This window comes from Oryzias melastigma, linkage group LG20, assembly GCF_002922805.2.
Source record: "Oryzias melastigma strain HK-1 linkage group LG20, ASM292280v2, whole genome shotgun sequence".
NCBI classification, from domain to species: Eukaryota; Metazoa; Chordata; class Actinopteri; order Beloniformes; family Adrianichthyidae; genus Oryzias; species Oryzias melastigma.
In genome coordinates, this window is record NC_050531.1 from 1,713,262 (window position 1) to 1,725,795 (window position 12,534).

Below are 12,534 nucleotides of genomic sequence, written 5' to 3' on the forward strand. Positions count from 1 at the left end.
GTGACAACAACAAAGAATAGAGCAGAAAGTTTCCCTGATGAGGTGTTGACCTCCGTGACCTCGGCGACTTCTCCATCAGATTTCTGTTATTTTCTCTGCTTCAAACCAAACCGTTGTTGTGATCAAGTAGACCTGCTGTCCTGCTCATGCTCTACATCTCCCAGTGAGTGACTGTGCAGCTTGATTAATGTGTGTAGAGTCCAAAAAGCACATTTCCTTCCTGGAAAATGTGGCTGCTACATCTGCTTTGTTATGAAGAATTCAAGACGGAGCTGCCACCTGTAGCCTTTCTGCAGAGGTTATATTTGGTGATGTAAAATGTGTTCACGTCACATCCAGCTAGGCCCAAGTTGTACATCTCAACAAAATGTCTTGGAAAAAAATTATTTTCCACAATCTGTCAAACGGTACAGCAGTGGTCTACCAATTACAGCTGTGAGGAGCCAGCAGCTGTCTCTGCTCTGCAGACTTCTGTGCCACCATGTCTCATCGTGCACATCACACACCTCCCAGTGCAGAAACCACGGCTGTTCAGAGAAACACGGCCGAGTCTGAGGAAAAACACCAGCCCGAACCAGCCTTCTACTCCCGTTGATTACAGCCAGTATTAAACTGATCTTTTGGACGCCATTATCCAGATCCAGACGGCGCCACACCTCACCGACGGCAGACTTCACAGATAACCGGTGTTTTATTGAGGGCATCTGAAGGTAACGGCTCTCTGAACTCTGCGGGAATAAAAACAGTTATTAGATCCAGCTCTAAACGGGCTTGTGGTCAGGGGCCGGCTCGGATCAGAACAGCATTTCTGATTACTGGGAGAGGCGAAGCTCTCCGCAGCGCCGGCACGTCAATCACAAGAAGTTCAGAACCGGCTACTTAGAACTGGAGAACTCTGCGATCCGGGGGGAGTCGGATCATTGAGGAGTGTCCCGTGGAACTGCAGTCTGCAGACTCGGTTCCTGTTCACCGATGATGTGTGAGAAGAACACATCCTCATCGCCAAGTCGGCACATATTCGGATAACGACTCCTCCACCTCAAAAACTGACGTCTTGGGTTTCCCCGACTCGCCGTTTTTGACGTGCTGGCTGTTCGTAAAATCAAGGGTCCATAACCCTCAGGATGCGGTACCAGATACAGTACCAGATGTGGGCTGGTCCTCAGGACATGTCCCGTACAGGTATCGGGTACCCAAAACCTGGTAGCCGGTACTGGACGCGTCCTAAGGACCAGTCCACATCTGGTACCCCATCCAGTATAACATCTGGCATCCAGTACCACGTCCGGTGTTGTTCTCACATCCAGTACAGCATCTGGTACTGGTACCCTAACCCGAAAATGGACATGCTACTGGACCCAAACCAGTAACAGTTGTGATACAGAAAATAGTCAAAATACCAAATCAAACCGTACAGTACTGGATTGCTCAGGGAAAACGAGGCTTGACCCTAATCTGGTACTGGTTCGCAGCTGGTACTGCATCCGGTACTGGATCCCTAACCCGACAACGCATATGGTACCGGACCCAAACGGTACCAGATGCAGAAAACGCTCAAAATGCCCAATGGAACCGTACCGTTCTGGATTTCTCAGTGGAAATGAGGCTTAAACCTAATCTGGTACCAGTACCGTATCTTGTAACAGTACCGGACCCAAACCAGTAACAGATGTGATACCAAAAATGGTCGAAGTACCGAATTGAACCATACAGTACTGGATTGCTCAGTGAAAATGAGGCTTAACCATATTCTGGTACCAGTACCGCATCTAGTACCTGGACCTTAACCCGACAACGGACCCGAACTGGTACCAGATGTTTATCAGCTGTGAACCGGTACCGGATTAGGGTCAAGCCTCGTTTCTACTGAACAGTCTGGTACGGTACAGTCCAGTTCGATCCGGTATTTTGAGCATTTCCATTGTTAAATGGACCCATGAAACAGTTCTGACCCGTACCTCTTGGTGGTCCCATCTGTTGTAGGTCCATAGAAGAGTAGAACTAGATGGTTGGGGTGGAGTCAATGTATCCACCCGGTGATTGGTAGAAAGTGATGACGACATTAGAAACCTCCAATATAGCGCTAAGCTAGCGATTCCGTTCCCTCTTTACGACGGTTTTCTTCTTAGACCGAAATCTTCTTCCAAATAGCATTAAATTCCTGTTCTACACAACGTACAAAACATGAAATAGGAAAAGACGAGCTGCTGGATGACCTCCATTGTTGTTGTTCTGCTATCGTGCTACAATGACACGCTAGTGGTCTGCACCACACATGCACCGTGAAAACAAACCGCTCAGAGGAAATGAGGCTTCAGGGTGACCGTACGCAACGTGTTCTGGTACTGGACCGGTTCCAGTTCACGGCCCAGAGTTTGGGGTCCCGCAGTTTAATGGGAACACGTCGTAAAACGACGAGTTGGTGAAACCCCAAACGTCCATTTTTTTAACCAGTCGTCAGTAGATGACACATTGGGAGTGAGAATGTGTTGGTAAGAAGAAGCAGAAATGTTCTCATGAATGTCGAGCTTTGGGTGAAAAAGTATTAATGACTCGTCTTATTTCTGATTCAGATGTCAAACATCAATCTGTGACTCGGCTGTTTCTGTTTACGGTGATATTTGTTGTGGCTGACGGCTCTCATTTCGGTCAGCATTACGTTGTGTATTTGGTGTGTTTGTCTCCTGCTGCTTGATTCTGACTAAACTCTGTCTGGATATCCTCCAGATGAGCCCCCACGCATGAACGCATCGATCCGGGGGGGTTTCAGCTGCTTCAAGCTGCCCGTGTTTATCTGTACATTCATGAGCTGCTTTATCTCATCAGGCTGATACCTGGCTGCCAAATGAGGTTATAGAAACCAAAAAAACAACAACATTGATTTAATGTGTTTGACAGGTTCAAATTGTTTCCTACAAACTGTTTAGGTTTTAATTCAGCGAAACAGGAACGCACAGGACATTTTTAAAGTCATTACCGCTCCCAGAAATGCTGCGGGAGAAAAACATAATTTCATCTGCTTCCTGTTAATGTCATGGGGGTGGGGGGGCTCTCAGAGGCTGGTTGTGTTGTTGATGATGATGGGACATGCTCCGCTCAGTCGGTGTTTCAGCAAACAATGCAAGTTTGACGTGATCAATCCATATTCTGCTGTCAGGCTGTCCGGAATGAGAAATGGAAATTGATTTCTAAAGGATGTTATTAAGATCCAGGCTATGACTTTTGCTGCCGCGACTTTCCAATGTAATTATGGGAATGTTTCATGAACAAACATGGAGGATCTGAAGGGATTCTTCTGACTAATATTCACTGAAATGAACGTTTGTTTGTGTCAGACCGTCTCTGTTTGCAGTTTTACTCTGTAAATACAAACATATTAGGATACCTGGTGGTTTTAGATATTTTAGTCATTTATCAGAAAATCTCACCACTGAACTGCGGTAGGAGCTTCATGGAATGGGTTTCAGTGGTGTTTGCATTAAAACTGTGCAGCCTCAGTTAAAAAAAGCCCTTTGAGCATGTTGGACGGATGCAGGACAGTTTCTATTCCTGCACTGTTGTTCTGTTTGTGTCAATGGAGACCGTGACTGGATATGTGGAGGTGGAATACTGCAATGGTTCTCCCCTCATCCTCTCTGGATTTAACTCAGGGGTGGGACAACAAGTCTGTTTAGCAACAATTTCATTCATAATATACAGAATCTGTGGTTGATATCATTCTGAACGACCCAGATGGATCCGATTCTCTGACCTCAATTCAGCCAAATCTTCCAGCGGTGTGACTCAGAGATAACCTGGTACTGAACATCAGTCGTGTCCGGTCGTCTTTACCTTATAGAAACATAAATCGACCATGTCTTCATCCAGGTGAGATTTTACAATGTTAATTATCATTTTATCTCATTTTAAAACATTTTTTTAAGGTTTGTGTCGATTCAATTCTGGCTCAGACAAATCGATCTCGTAGGATCGTAAGATTATAAATTGATTAATTGAAGCAACAAATCCCAAATTTAACCCCTAGTGTCACTAATTCAAATCATACCAACGAGTCCAGGACTCCACGTATTTATTTGAGTGGAAAAACCTTCAAGAATATTTTTTTAGATCATAATTGGAAATAAAGTCAGACATGAAACGATTAAGCTTACCGAGCGTTTGGGTCACTGGTTCTCATTTCGTTGTCATTACAATCACATTACAACCACTCTCTTTCAATCGATCTACTTGTGATTTATTAAGTTATATGTTATAGATGTATTATGACCTGATTGCTTGAAATAAACCATTTCATTCATTCATTCATTAATTAAGCGTCATTAAAGGTTCCAACCTCACTATCTTCTCGTCCAATCACAAATGAGCTTCGGCTTCCTGTCCAATCAATCTTTAGACTTTCAGATTGATTGGAGCCTCAGTCTTCATCCAGGATTATGTTTGGGTCCTCTACCAATGTCTGGATTTCTACCGGCCCGTCCAAAGAACCACCTTTCTATTCATCCGTCTATTCATCACAGACTTTAGACCACATCCGGGGGCCGGATCCGGCCCTCATCCGGCCCTGCAGATCATTTTATGAGGGGGGTAGCTTTCAAACAGTTATCAAGAATAGTCGCCCTAAAGACACGACTCAGACGACTCAGACCAATCGCGTCGTCTGGCTCCAAATGGCAACGCCCACATCATGGAAAAATGGCGACTGAAATGGTTTCATATGCAGGAACCAGAAGTAAAGTATTTTCTACAAGTGAGGTTACCCTCAATCTGTCCAGTGATTATACAGTCCATGCTATTCATCCATCTATTCCTGTGATGGACTCGCTCCAGGTCGGCTCCGGTGACCCCTGTGACCTTAACTTGGCCAATAGAGTGCAGATAATGACAGATGATTTTCAACAGTCCAGATTTTACTAAATCTTTGTCAGAGAAATGCCCAAAAAAAAGAACAAAAAGTGTTTTCTTTCTAAACTTTCTGGGTTCCAAAGCTGCACAAATGCATAAACAAAGAGAAGATTGAATCAGCTGCAGCGCCCAAATTCTCCCGGAGCAAACTAACAGATCATTTGGTGTTTAAGACCTCCAGCTTCTCACGGCGGTTCGACCTCTGACACCTATTAAAATTCTCTGTTTTGCTGAGTGTCACCACTGTATTATTTTCATGAATTATGAATGCATGTTTATTCACCTAAGGAACGTGCATATATTTGTAGCTGCTTCCTCATTACATTAGAGTTTCAGTGCTGTTGGGCTTGTAAACATGCAGTCAGGAAGCATCTCAATTACAGAAACACGGCGGCAACACAGAACTTTTAAGGTTGGTTTATTATTTTTCACCATGGTTTATTATCGTAAATCATTTTTATTAATTTAATCCATTAATTCTTACATCTATTTTCATTGTTTTATTTATTGTGTTTCTATAAATGTCAACAGATAGCCACTTTTGAATTTTATTAACGACTATCAGTCTGTCTGTCCGTCTAAACAAATTCAAAAGTGAAATGAAAAATTTCTTAATTAATGCTGATTACTTCCTGTTTCAAGTTATGGTTTTTCTTCCTGCTGATTGCTCTTTTTGTGGGTAAATTGATCATTTTAACAATAATTATGTTGTTCTTGAGTTTATGTTAAAAATAATTAAAAATAAAACCAAAAAAGGACTTTTATGTTCACTAAACCAAAATTTGGAGAATGTTCTTAGTTTTCACATCGCAAACACTTCATATAAATTCAGTGATAAATTGTCTAATGATCAGGTATTGATCAAACACTTTGTTATTGTTAACTGGATTACCTAGCTACAGTTGCTAGCATCGTTAGCTCCTGTGGTTTCATTGTGTCGTCAGAAGATCCTTATCAACATTTGCTACCCTCGTTATTTACTCAGTATCCTTGTGTTCTCTTGAGGTCACGAGTCTATATTGAAAATGCCAGCAAATAACAGCATGTCCCGGTCTGCGGTGGAACTGCAAACATTCCTTGGCGATGCTGTGATACAGGGTTAGCTAGCAGCACGCTAGCGGTCTACACCATGCATGCACTGTGAGAGCAGACCGCTTAGTGGAACCGAGGCTAAACTGGACTGTACTGGACCGAACCGCTCAGTGGAAATGAGGCTTTAGATTCTAGGGACTGAATTGATAAGAAAACCCAACACGAGTGCTCAATCTACTATAAAGTCAAAGCGCCGTTAATTAGCAAAGAAATATTTAAATCTTTTGACATATTAATGAATTCTTCTGTCTTATTTAGCCGACTGTGAGTTGCTCACTTCGCCTCCTTTCCTGCTGCTCTCCATGAGCATAAAATCAGCCAAATTCAACATAATCTGAGGGGTAAAAAATGGGCTGATAAAACAGAGGCTAGGGGTCATTAAGCACCAGGTTGGGAGACAGACAGAGACAGCTCGGGAGACATCGAGCCCCAACTTCATCAAGATTAATCACTGACATCTGGTGCCTTGGAGGACCTAGTTAGTAACCCTCTGTTTTCCTGCGGCTGGATGTGAATCATCGATGGCAGGCGGAGACGCAGGAAGCTCAGCCCGGGATGCTTGTTGTATCTTTTGTCACACTGCATGACAAAAGCTCATAATGAATGACAAGGAGGAGGCAGAGTGAGTGCTAAAGCTTTTGTATTCAGATGGCACCGCCATCTTTACAGTTATCATCACAATGACATTAGCAGAACGATGCTCCAAAGACCAGATAAGAAGTTCTGCTGCTCTGCTGTTCAATCTGCTTTAAGTCCATGAACGTAAATACAATCGAGCGCCTGAAATTTATAGTTTTAATTCAAATAAGGCAGACATAAATAAAGGAGGAATCCTTGACTGCTCATTGGTGGATTCAGCAAAGACGGATTGACGGTGAACTGGCAGAGAAGGTCGAGCTAAAGTGGGGCTGAGATGGCGAAGAGGCGGCGGTCTATTACCGTGCAGGAGGCTATTCTTATCCTCACCTTTTTCTGTCTGCAGTCCATTATTGGGCTCTCTCCAGACCCTGGATCCTCACAGGTTTGTTCGGACTTCTTATTTCTGTTGGCTGAGCTCTATCCTTGGTGTGGTGGAGAAAGCAAACCTGTTTCAGGAGCACTAAGAGTCCAAAGAAAGCAATTGGAAAAACAACTTCAGTAAAAGTAGAGCTAACCCACAGCTGAGGTTACCTTTAAGAAAGAAAAGCAAAAATAGGAATTAGGACTTTCAACTGAAAAAATTCCAACTTTTTTTGAACATCTGGACCTTTGAGACCTTAAGCCATCACTTTATGTTTGGCAGAAGCCATTTTTTCTTCTTTGAAGCAGAGAAGTGAAAAACATGGGGTCAGGGAAGGGTCGGAGTTGAAGGAGGTTTCAATACCATCCGTCCACAGACTCCAAGTCCAAAGCGTGTTGATGGTGGAGCTAAAGTTATCACCGGACTACCTCTCCTCCTCTTTTATCATTCCCAACGCTGGCCTCCATCTGAGATGTGAACTGAGCCACTCAAGTTCCCACTTTGTCCCATCCAGTCTCATCTTTGTTTGGGTTTCCGGTCCAATCAGGAGATGACTGAACTCTAGATTCATCACATCGCTGAGCACACTTCTGATTATCTTTGGATTATATCCAGCTTTACTGTCTGAACTCCAGTCATTCATCCTCATCCAGCCGTTCAGGATGGGAGCTCCAGGGCCATCATGGTTAGCATCAGCCTCTTCAGTACCAATCTTCACCGTCTTCATTGGAGGAGCAGCTGTGGAAGTCGTACCTTCATGAAGAAATCTCACTTAAACCATCAGCATTTCTCCTTTCACAAACACAGACGTCTGGCGTCTTTAGTTCCTCTAGAACTCAGACTGGTCTGGTTGTTTTCTACTGTTTTTACTGGTGATGCTAACCTCCTGGTACCATGAAGTCATCCACAGAGGCCTATTCAAACACATTCTTCAGTCTTCTTTTTCTAGACTTTCCCTCTTGAAGCTGTGAGTCTGATTTTTAGAATTTCATTGCAGAAGAGTTTAAACTAACCTGGATTTAACTAAATCTGGTGCTTTATTGACTAATAGTTAATAGTTAAATGTGTTGTGCTCACTTGAATTGTGTCCTGTTTGTTCTCAGTATCAGTTAAAATTTTAGCTTTTGTGTATATTTATGTGCAGAAAAAAAACAAAACTGAACCCACATTTGTTTTTGTTTTTTGTTTGTATCGTGTTTAACAGGATTATTCGCCTCACTAGATCTAGCAAAAGCTTAACTGATGTGTTTAAAAAATACGTTTGATAGTTTACGGTTTCATGTAGATTCTGGTCATTTCGATCCACTTTCACACTTCAGGAGTGAAAAGTGATGTAGAAAAGATGCTGTTGAGCCAACACATTCTCAATCCCAAGTGACGTATGGTTAAGAACTCCTGCGCGTCACTTTGGATGTTTTGGGTGTGGCCAACTAGTCATTTTTGACGTGTTGGCTTTTCCAATAAAATCTGGGGGCCGGTATTTTGTCGGACGCGGTACCAGACACGGACCAGTCCTCAGGACCCAACCGGTACTGGTACACTGACCGGTACAGCAACCGGTAGTGGACAAGTGGTTCTAGTACTGAACGCATCTGGTGCCGGTTAAGGTTAGAAAAGAAGGGTACCTGAGCGGTCCATGCCCCGGTACCGTCGAATAAAATCAGGGCTCAGGAGGTTGGGGAGCCTAAATTTAATTGGAATAGCCAGCACGTCAAACAGGTACTGGCACCGATCGGGTACTGGCACGTGGACCACACCGGCATCCTAACCCTAACCTTAACCCGGTACCGAACAGGAATCAGTACCGGTGGATCGGTACCTGTTCCAGATGCAGTACCAGTTCTGGACAAGACCTGAACTAGGCTAGAATTAGGGCACCAGCCGCGTCCCAAGGTTTGGTCTGTGCCCAGTACCATGTCAGACAAAACGACCAGAACCCTGATTTAATGGGAACCGCCAGCACGCCACAAAATGATGAGTTGGGGACGCCTAAAATGTCAAAAAACGACGCTGAGGGGTCTTTCACCATGTGACGACTTGGGATGAGGATGCGTTGGTACGGGGGTTGACCTGTACCGGTGCTGTGGGTTTTTGGGTTGTGTGGTCAGTGAAGCATCGTAGAGAGGAGTGGCTGCATCTTAAGGGGATTTTAGCTTTTTTGAGTCTTGTACGGCCACTTCAAGGTTCGTCATGAAAGTGGGATAAACCATTGTTGTGTGTGTGGTCAGTGTGTTGTGACGTTTGGTAAGGATAATGCGTTTGCACGGTGTTCTTGTGCCACACTCTAGCTCTTAGTAAAGTGAGAGTCTTTACCGACCATGCACAGATGCTGCATGCACGGGATCTCCACACAAACTGAACTCTGATTGTCTAATTTCCTCATTTCTAACAGTCAGGCTTTAACCAAAGAGCGCGCACATTTCACATGCACAGCCCTACTGGACCTTGGACAGTCCGCAGGGTTCAGGAAGGTTAAAAAAAAAGGATGAATCCAAACGACGCGACTTTGTTTCACCAACTCCCCCCTTACTTACCCCTAGGTGTTGTATAGGTGTTGACCATGAACTGTCGCCAGCAGCATACCCATAGATTGAGCGGTCTACGACATTGATATATTTTATGTGGGACACCTGTGGGACACCCATCCAGGTTTTACCCTGTTTTGCCCACAGACAGCTGGTAACCACCCGTAAGGGCAGTTGGGATGAAGGATTCAGAGAACAGTCTCCCAGCGCTCAGTCCTACTGAATACTTGTTCCATTTTCCCCTCATGGACTTTACAGGTGTTAGAATATGGATGAGATGAGAAAAATTGAATTCCCGGGTTGGTTGAGCTGGTTTACGCGGGCCGTGTTCTGTGTTGTGTCCACAAATATGATGATATCCCGTTTGAGTCATCTATCCTGCGTTTCCAAGGGCATCATCTCATTATTGATTGGATGAAAGTGAGGAGATATGGTTATTACTGGGCTGAAGGCCACAGAGGTACTGAAGGTGATTCATGGGAGGGTCTTCCCCATAATTCAAATCCTGGACAAATAGTTCATTTCCAACACTGTTGGCATTTGAAGAAATCAAATTCTTGAGTTGAATTTAAAGCAGGGCCAGAGGCAGATCCTCACCCGGAGGATGAGAGCAGTCTCCTCCGAGCTGTCCGGTTATCTTTCAAACCCCGGCACAATAAACTCTCACACAAACGCCAGCCTCCAACTGTGGCTACAGTTTTTGCGTTATTGGCAATAACTGTTTGTTTGTATTAGTTTTTCTTTCCCATATCAGCAGTATTTTTCATGGTAATGGTTACAGAAAATCTCCAGAAAACTATCATTTGCAGTTGGTGCTGAAAAATAGTTCCTTTTTTTGTTCTGCAAGGACTAACCATTATCGTTTTTTTCTTCCGACTGTGCCCTTTCCAGCATTACTCCCCCATATAGCCTCAACCTTTTTTACTGCTGTCACTTGTGGAGAGCCAATTAACATATTGTGTCCGAGGGAGTCATTCTTCCCAACACTCCTCCGTTTCCCTCCCTCTGTTTTTGTCAAACTGCTAGCTACTGGGCAGAGTCACAGAAATTAGTGGTGTGGGCTGGAAGGCTCAATTACCTTTTAAGGACTTTGGAGGTATTGTGTGTCTGTGCGAGGCTGTCTCAGAGCTTTCTCCGACGATAAGAGTGTAAAACAAGAAGGAGAAGCGGGGTTGGGGGGGGCTTCAGGAGGAGAAGAGCAATTGGTGAGCAAGGGCTGGGTTGAATTTCTAAGAGATCTAATCCTCTGTCTTCCGAGCGTCTCGCTGTTGGCATCCCAGTTTCCCCCAGAGACCACGGCAACTTTTCTTCTCATCAGCCCACCTCAGCCTCTCCTCAGCACCTCTCATCTCTTTCCTCTTTTTGTGTGCTGTGCCATGCCGAGTGAGGGGACGGCCAGCAGAAAGTCCATTCCAATATGATGGCAGGGTGTACTCTCAGAGGAACAGCATCACTCAGTGAGCGGTGCCAGACCTGGCCTCGTTATCCATCTGTGACCATGTAATGGAGATGGATACTGTACCACTGGCAGCCTGAGTCGGGAGAGATGCACGGCCTGCGAGATGTTAAGCCTCTAAACAGCAGAAACGCTGCAAGCGTTGGACATGTAATCGTCAGGCGTGTACAGAAGGGCCGTGACACGTTTCTGGTGGCGTTTCAGGGAAGGTGATGCTGGGAAGCAAAAGAGGCGAGTCAGAACCAGTGAAGGAAGATTTCTATTTGAATCGGATTTATTGAAGTTTCATATTTACCACAAAAATTAAACATTTTGATTCTGTATGAAGTGTGTTTATCATCATGATGGGATTTAATGAGTGTTTACTGGACATCGTTACATTTTTTAGTTGTTTTGTCAATAAAACCTTGAAATTCCAAGAATAGAAGATGTCTGTCTCTAAATAAAGATATCAGCCTTTTTTAGTGTGGAGACGAACCAAAAAAGCTCAAATATCAAAATGTTTGCCTATGGACACGTATGCGGTTGGAGCAGGTGGACAAACGGACGTCAGCAAGAGTCCTAGACATGGTACTCCACCAGAGTTTGGTTCAGAGACATGAAGGACGTTGAGTTTTCTGGATTACCAGGGATGAAGACATCCAACAACAACAAAACTATGATGGTTTTGATGTTTCAGAGAAAAGAAGGTGAGGACCACCAACCAGGAGATCTAGAGGAAGATCAAATAGACCAGGAGATCTAAGATATGGTCACAGAAGACATGAAGAGAAGATGACGTGGAGGACGGAGTCAAATATTGGTCAATGTGGAAACAGTTAACATTTAAGTTCATTATTTGATGTGTTTTAATGTGTACATCATGTTCTTAATTGTGAAATAAATTACCAATAACTGGCAGTAGTCTTTAAATACGGGAATTATTATACCTGTCTCTTTAAATATTACATTTACATATTATCCCACAACAGTCAGCAGATTGACATGTTAATCTCATGAGTTTTTATTTCTGATTGATTGATTGATTGATTGAACTGGCTTCATTCCAATCAATTATACTTTACTAACCGAGAGAAATTCCTTGTTTTTCAGTACAACCATGAACAAGACAGACCGTGATGGATGGGTCAGGACAGACGGGATTATTGTAGAGCAGAAGCTGCTGACCATCTTCTAATAATCCCGTCTGTCCTGACCACATCCATCACGGTCTGGTTCAGATCTGCAGCCAAACGCGACAGAGACAGACTGCAGAGAACCATCAGGTCTGCAGAGAGGATTCCTGGTTCCAACCTCCACCCCATTCAGGACCTGAACCGGTCCTGGGTCAGGAAGCGGGCTGGTAGAATCCTGGACAGTCTTTTCAGTCTCCTCCCTCAGGGCGACGTTTCAGACCTTTGAGCACCAAAACTACTCGCCACAAAGCCAGTTTATTCATGGACTATGTTTTTATCTTTATAGAATTTTTTTTAAAAATTTGGAGTTTACCAAATGTTTTAGCAAAATGATAAGATTTTTGGCTAATTTGTTATCTACTGGGGTTTTTATGGGCTAATTTA

General features: G+C 43.8%; 1 long non-coding RNA gene across 1 annotated transcript in view; it reads left to right on the forward strand.

Annotated features, from left to right (window-relative positions):
- LOC112150996 overlaps positions 1–12,015 on the forward strand; it is an 18,946-nt gene extending 6,931 nt beyond the window's left edge. Inside the window, exon 3 of the long non-coding RNA XR_002920051.2 lies at positions 11,655–12,015. This is a non-coding gene — a long non-coding RNA (uncharacterized LOC112150996). The remainder of the gene's footprint in view (positions 1–11,654) is intronic.
- Positions 12,016–12,534: the final 519 nt, after the last annotated feature.